Below are 7,500 nucleotides of genomic sequence, written 5' to 3'. Positions count from 1 at the left end.
ACTTAATGGATATATTTCTTTTATGTATAAATGTAGGCTCTTGGTAAACATTTTAAGTGATTAATAGAATTAATCTTTGTTACAAGAGCCGTAGCCTACCGGAGGCGTCATGGACGCTGTCCGCTCGCTAGGTATGAGTTTAGTTAGCCAGAGCGACATTCCCGGTTGTTTTGCTTTAATAAATTTTAGCTATTTAGCGTTACATAGGATTTCCTTTCGTGCTTTAGTATTATTTTCGCGAAGTATTCGCCAACTCTGGCCTACGCTAGGCCATGTAGCCTAATCGTTTGGTCCTAGTAATTTCTGCATGATTTTGGTTTTCCGAGTGTATTTAAATTTTATTGAAGCTTTAGGCTGTTTTTTATACATTTAAGATTATGTTGAATACTTCCAAGATAGTATACGAGTGAGTTTCGGTGATTTAGGTAATCGATTCTCTTGGTGCCTAGGCTAAGTTGCTTATGGAGCCTTAGTATACTTTCTCATACTCCCCGGTTGCTTTCTTTTCTTCGGAGAAGGTATGCAATCCCTTTCCCTCTGTTTAAGCCTTGGGCTTATCCCTAAGTGGTTTATGTTAATTAACTTTCGATAAAACTATACTGGGGTGTTACTGTACCTTCCTGTTCCAGTAAGTCTGGTTTCAGAGTGGGACAGAACAACAGAGTTTTTAGTCTGAGTCTGTGTTCGTCTGGCTTGGAGTAGAGTCTCCCTTGCTGGCCTGACACAGACATAGGAGGCTTAGCCTCCTTAGGTCACTACTGAAGGTTTCTGTACGAGATGATTCCTTCTTTTGTGATCTAGCAGACTAGTCCTTGTTGCTGTTCTCGGTGGGAGGATAAGATTCTTTCCCTGGGAGTAGCAACACCTTCCTTGCTTTGGTTCTTTGGGAGCTGGCAAGTATTGCTGGCCTCCCTCCTTGGATTTCCCTTAGGCTAAGATGAGTTTCCTTAGCTGTGGGTGATCCTTCACTAAAGCAAGGTTGGTAGGACCCTCTTTTGTCCCTTCCCCCTCTATCTCCGTAATGGCCTAGCCATTAAAGTACTGTACGTCATTCTACATCTGGACCTAGGATAGGTTAGGATGTGGAATTGACTCAGTCCTTTGCCGGCGTCAGAGTGTGCCGGCCGGCAAGGGTCTTCGGCTTGAGTGCTGCCCGGACCTCCCTTGGTCCCTCATCCATGCCTGCCTGTGAGTCAGACGGCATTGGTCAGGAAGCCTGAATTAGATTCTCCCCTTCCTTATATGCACTCTTTCGGATTGCCGGGCTTGGAGGTTGTTTACGCTCTTATCCCGGCATCCATTCTGTTTTCTTCTAGTGCTGTACCCGACCCGGCTGCCGGCCTATGAGGCCGGCAGCCGGGCAGTCGTAGTCCTCTGGTTCTTTTGCTGCTGGCTGGCATCGGTTGTGTACCTTTGCCGGCCGGCTAATGTCAGCCCTTGTCTGCCGGTCGCCAAGAGTGTGGCCGGCAGCCGGGTGCTACCTTGTGTAGCCGACATGGGCTGTTGCCGGCCGGCAGTTACTGCCGGCCGGCATATGCATTTGAACCAGCGTTCTGCCGCCTTATAGCTGTTAAGTAGTATACTTTAAAGCTAGTTATGGTGTGTGCCGGCCGGCACATAACCTTCTATACTGTACCAGTATTCTTCAGTATAACATATACTGTAAGAGGAAAACTATAGTATAAGTTTTGGTACAGCACTGTGTGTTCTAACACTTTTGTGTTGTCTTGCACAGCCCTTTGCTGTTGCCTTACAGATAAGAAAGTGAGTTCTTTCTTGTCTATTATCCAGGATGTTAAAATAATTGCTTAGGTGTGAGCTCCACCTGTTTCCTCTGGAAACTTTGCATTGGTTATTCTAGAAGAGATTAACCATTCGATTTTATTATCTGGAAGGCTGCAACAATTGGTTGTGAAGGAAACACAAGTGTGTGTCTTTCCTTTCTGAATTTTTATGCTAAACTATGCATATCCAGTGATACATAGTTCACTTGATACTCATGGAAATTTCTTCTCTTTACAGGAGGACCCTCCGAAGTGCGGAAGTGTTTTCTGCAACGTCCGCAGTAAGAACCTCTGCGGACATGAGTTTTGTAGGAGGCACGCAGCATGCGCTGTCTCCAAGGGTGATCTCCAGTATTGGGACCCTCAGGTATGTACCGTGTGCACTAACCTGATTACTGAGGCCTTTGATTCCCCTAGGACGGCGGAATCAAGGGATATAGCAAGGGAGAAGCTTCGTACCTGGGTAAGGGGGCTTCCAGAAGAACACCTCTGGACCTTATCTTCTAAGTGAGAAGATGAGGGCGTATCTTTTCCCTAGGGCATCAGCTTATGCAGTGATTCCCCAGCCTCAAGAGGAGATCCCCCAAGTTCAGATCCAGGTGGATGATGAAGTCGCGGTCGCTATGCAAGAATTCCAGTTGGATGACAGGATGTCTGACGTGGACGAGCGTCTGGAGGAAGACCTCCTGGCAGAAGCCCAGGATGAAGTTCAAGCCCCAGACGTTGTAGAGGAAGAGGTCGACGAGGTGTCGGCAACTCCGGTTCAGATCCCGGAGCCTATTCCCTCAACATCGGCCGCTCTCCCAGTAGAGCTGGATCAGGGCCCTCTCCTCCATTGTTGGAATGATCCAACAAATGCAGAAGGAGAATCAGGAGAAGGCGGCTGCAATGGAACTGCAGATGCAGAGACTTGCAGCATCACATGGGCCCCAGAAAAAGCTCAATGTGAAAGACCTTCCCTTGTGCTCAGATGCTAACCCATGGAGGTATGCTGAGCACATGCCGATGACGACTGGAAAAATCGTCATCCTCGGATAAGTTGGGCTCAGTTCCCCTAGAGGAGGTGGAATTCTGGCCCAGCAAGGGGTCATATCCGGACTGTTATGTCCGGCTGAGGAAGGAACCAGCTTCAAAGGAGGAGACAGAGCCGAAGGAGGTCATAGTGATGGACCATGCTAAAGCTCAAGCTTTGCTTTCATCCTCAATGAAAGAGAGGGGCTTCTCGAACTCAAAGGTAGCTGCATTGAGTAAGAAGCTCCCTTCCTTTGTGTCCTCTCCTGCTAGAGCCTTCCCCTTTTTACAGAAAGGGTTTGCGGCTGTTCTAAAAGCGGTCGAGGCCAGCAAGCCTTGCCCCTCCCTGGAGGAGTGTAAACCCTTGTCGCTGGCCCTGCCTATGGACCACAAAGACTGGAAGGACGTCCATCTTACCTTCTCAGTTGGGAAGTTGGAGGCTGATATTGCCGGACATCAGTTCGGTGAGGACCTCCCTAAGCTGTCTGACTTTCTTTTGCGGAGAGAGCTCGAGACAAAAGAAAGACTGGCTGCCTCAATGTCTCTTCAGACTACTCTTGAGACGATGGCAAGTGACCCCAAGGTCCATGAAATGTTCATGGTAGTGGCCAAGACTCATCTGGCCACAGTGACGAAGGATCTTTATGGCTTCGTCAGGGCGAGGAGAGCTTGTAGGGAGTTCGTGTTCACCTCGGCTACGGTGAGGCACGAGCCAAGGAAGCTAATCTTCTCCAACATTTGGGGCAAAGACCTTTTCCCTACCGAATTGGTCAAAGAAGTTGTTGATAGGGCCGCCACGGAGAATAGAAACCTTCTCCAGAAGTGGGGCCTGGCTAACAAAAGAAAGTCTTCCCCGGATGAGGGTCCTCAACCAAAGAGGAAGACTATGAGGACTAGGCTACCGTCTCGACCAGCCAAGCCTCTTAAACAGCAACAGCAACTGCAATTGCCATTGCCTTCAGTACCCCAGTTGGTGGCACAAACCCCGACCACATTTCAGTGGGTACCCCAGGCCGTGTCGACACAGTCCACGGCATTCACCCCAACGTTCGAAGGGCAGTCTACTTCCTTTCGAGCAAGGCCTAGAGGAGCAGCCAGAGGCTCGTCTAGGCGCCCCTCAAGGGGAAGGGGATTCAGGGGTGATCGCGGTCGGGGAGGCAAGACCTCAGGACGGCAGTCCAAGTGAGATGATGCCGGTAGGAGGGAGACTTCAGAATTTTCGGGATTGGTGGACCTTCGATCCCTGGGCCCACAGCCTACTCAAGAACGGACTGGGCTGGAGCTGGTACAGCACTCCACCCCCCGTGCCCTCAGTTTTTTCCAACACTCCACCCCCGTTCTGGAGGAGTACGTTCAAGAACTGTTGGAGAAAAAAGTGATCCGAAGGGTGAAGTCCATCAAATTCCAAGGGAGGCTGTTTTGTGTCCCCAAGAAAGATTCGGAAAAGCTCAGAGTCATTCTGGACTTGTCACCCACTCAACAAGTATATAGTGAATTGCAAATTCAAGATGCTAACACTGCAACACATAAGGACCTTACTGCCCAAGAGGGCATATTCAGTCTCCATAGACTTGTCGGACGCCTATTGGCACGTTCCAATCAACCGTCGACTCTCCCCCTACCTAGGGTTCAAGCTACAAACGAAGACTATACGCCTTCAGAGCCATGCCATTCGGGCTAAATATAGCCCCGAGGATTTTCACGAAGCTTGCGAGCGTAGCTCTCAAACAATTACGCCTAATGGGAATTCAGGTAGTAGCCTACCTGGACGACTGGTTGGTGTGGGCAGCATCCGAGACTGAATGCTTGCAAGCTTCCAGTCAAGTGATTCAGTTCCTAGAGTATCTAGGCTTCAAGATCAACAGAAAAAAAGTCTCAACTTTCTCCATCTCAAAAGTTCCAGTGGCTGGGAATCCACTGAGACCTAATGTCACACCGTTTCTCCATCCTGGCGAAGAAAAGGAAGGAGATAGCGGGGTCTGTCAAGAGACTTCTAGATTCCGAAAGGATATCAAGACGTGAACAGGAGAGGGTACTGGGCTCTCTCCAGTTTGCTTCGGTGACAGACCCAGTGCTAAGAGCACAGCTAAAGGATGCAACCGGAGTTTGGAGAAGTTATGCATCAAACGCGCGAAGAGATCTGAGAAGACCAGTTCCGCTTCGGCTATGTACTCTTCTCAGGCCTTGGTCCCAAGCCAGACATCTAAAGAAGTCGGTTCTTCTTCTGCCACCTCCCCCCGTTGGTGACGATTCACTCAGACGCCTCGAAGGAGGGATGGGGAGGTCACCTCTCATCGGAAAAAAGTCCAGGTGACTTGGTCCAAGCTATTCAAGACCTTGTGAGTTGTGAGATGCTTGAATCGACAAGGATCGAGGTCACCACCTCTCAACCAGGTGATGTTGGCCATCTCCGATTGGCGGAAAAGAAGAAGTGGTACCTGTCGGCAGTTCACCTTCAAGGAGTCCGCAATGTGACAGCGGACGCTCTACTCCAGGTTTACACCGATAGAGTCGGAATGGTCCTTAGACGCAGGATCATTCTGCTTCATTCTGAATCAAGTCCCAGAACTACAGATAGACCTCTTTGCGACGAAAGACAACAAGAAGTTGCCCCTGTACGTATCCCCGTTCGAGTACCCCTTAGCGGAAGCAGTGGACGCGATGTCCCTCGACTGGAACAGATGGTCCAGGATTTATCTGTTCTCTCCTCACGACCTTCTGTTGAGGGTCCTCAACAAACTGAGATCCTTCAAGGGGGTAGCGGCAATAGTGGTCCACAAGTGGCTGAACAGCGTGTGGTTCCCCCTGGCATTGGAACTACGGCTGAAGTTTGTACCGCTACCAGATCCAGTTCTAACCCAGCGAGTCCAGAAGTCGACTGTCTGCCTTCATTACAGAAAACCCGGACCCTGCAGCTCATGATTTTCTCTCCCTAGCGGTGAGAAAGCGTTTCGGGATTTCGAAAGCCAGCATAGACTTCCTAGAGGAATATAAGTGCAAATCTACTAGAAGGCAATATGAGTCATCTTGGAGAAAATGGGTGGCCTTTGTCAAGGCGAAGAATCCGCAGGAGATCTCGACAGACTTCTGCTTATCTTTCTTCATCCACCTCCATGGTCAAGGGTTGGCAGCTAACACGATTTCGGCGTTTAAGTCTGCTTTGACAAGACCCATTCTATATGCCTTCCAGGTCGACCTCGGTAACGAGATCTTTAATAAAGTTCCGAAAGCCTGCGCTAGGCTCAGACCTTCAGCACCTCCAAAGCCCATTTCATGGTCTTTAGACAAACTTCTTCATTTCGCTTCTCTGTTGAGCAATGAGGAGTGTGCGTTTAAGGATTTGACACAAAAAGTTATTTTCCTATTTGCACTCGCATCCGGGGCCAGGGTTAGTGAGATTGTAGCCCTCTCGAGAGAGGCAGGTCGTGTTCAGTTCCTGGATGGGGGAGAACTGAACCTGTTTCCGGATCCTACGTTCTCGCCAAGAATGAGTTACCCACCAACAGGTGGGGGCCCTGGAGAATCTGCCCTCTGAAAGAAGATGCATCTCTATGTCCAGTAGAATTGCCTAAAGGTCTATCTTCGTAGAACTTCAGACTTCAAGGGTGGTCAACTATCTCTGAATCAACTCAGAGCAAAAATCACATATTTTATTCGCAGAGCGGATCCTGAGAGTACACCCGCAGGTCACGATCCGGGGAAAGTTGCCTCATCCTTAAATTTCTTTAATTGTATGGATTTTGAACATCTCCGTTCATACACTGGCTGGAAGTCTTCCAGAGTGTTTCTTTCGCCACTATGCGAAGCAAGTAGAGGAACTAAAGAGATCTGTGGTAGCAGAGGGTCTCGTCGTTAACCCTACTGTTTTAACTCTGCGAGGAACAGTGGTTTTAATTGGGACGATTAATTCCAGGGTGAGTGTGTAGTTACATACGGTACTACAAACTAAGTGGGGCACTGAGTTGCCACGTAGACTGTTCCATTTCCAAAGGTGAACCTAGCATAAGTGCAGACATGTGTGCCGAGCGTTTTCTAACGCTAATGTGATTGATTTGTAATACAGACTTTTATGACTTTGATACCTCGGTATCTTAAAAGTGGCAATAATGTTTTTCTTTCAGATAAACAAGTTCTGTTTACTATCATACTTATGCTTAAAGTTTGGGTTATCCTCTTTTTATATATATGTATATATAATTGTTGTTAACCTGTCTATTTATTGTTTGTCAATAAACTTGTTCTTGAGAACCTTGCGTCTCCTTCACCTGTGTCAATTTATTGGTATAATTGAGCATTCATTCTATGTACTTTATCTGGGATAATTCTAATAGAATTGTTCCTTTATGCAAGCTATGTTGCATTGGTTTATGATTTCCCTTAACGGGAGAATTCCGTCCCAGAAGGGGACGGTGGCGTTTTACAAGTTTCCTCCTATGCGGATATAGACCTTTGTCCAATTTGTGCGGAAAACTGGTCGATATTTCATATTGACGCAGAGGTTCTTTACAAACTATGCTTTACTTAATATAGGGTGAGACCACTATATTAGCTTGCCTCGTATTCATACATAGGTATATGTACTCTTCGAGACTTTTCCAGAGTCTAGTAGGACTCTTCCCTGTAGGGGGCAGGAAGCTCTAACATGGTTTATGGTTAGTTGAAAAGATGTATAACGGTAACATCTTAGGTCTCTAGGTCTAGCTGA

This window comes from Palaemon carinicauda, chromosome 5 (assembly GCF_036898095.1).
Source record: "Palaemon carinicauda isolate YSFRI2023 chromosome 5, ASM3689809v2, whole genome shotgun sequence".
Classification (NCBI taxonomy): Eukaryota; Metazoa; Arthropoda; class Malacostraca; order Decapoda; family Palaemonidae; genus Palaemon; species Palaemon carinicauda.
The sequence above is the reverse complement of the archived record's forward strand: the minus strand, read 5'-3'. Positions refer to the sequence as shown.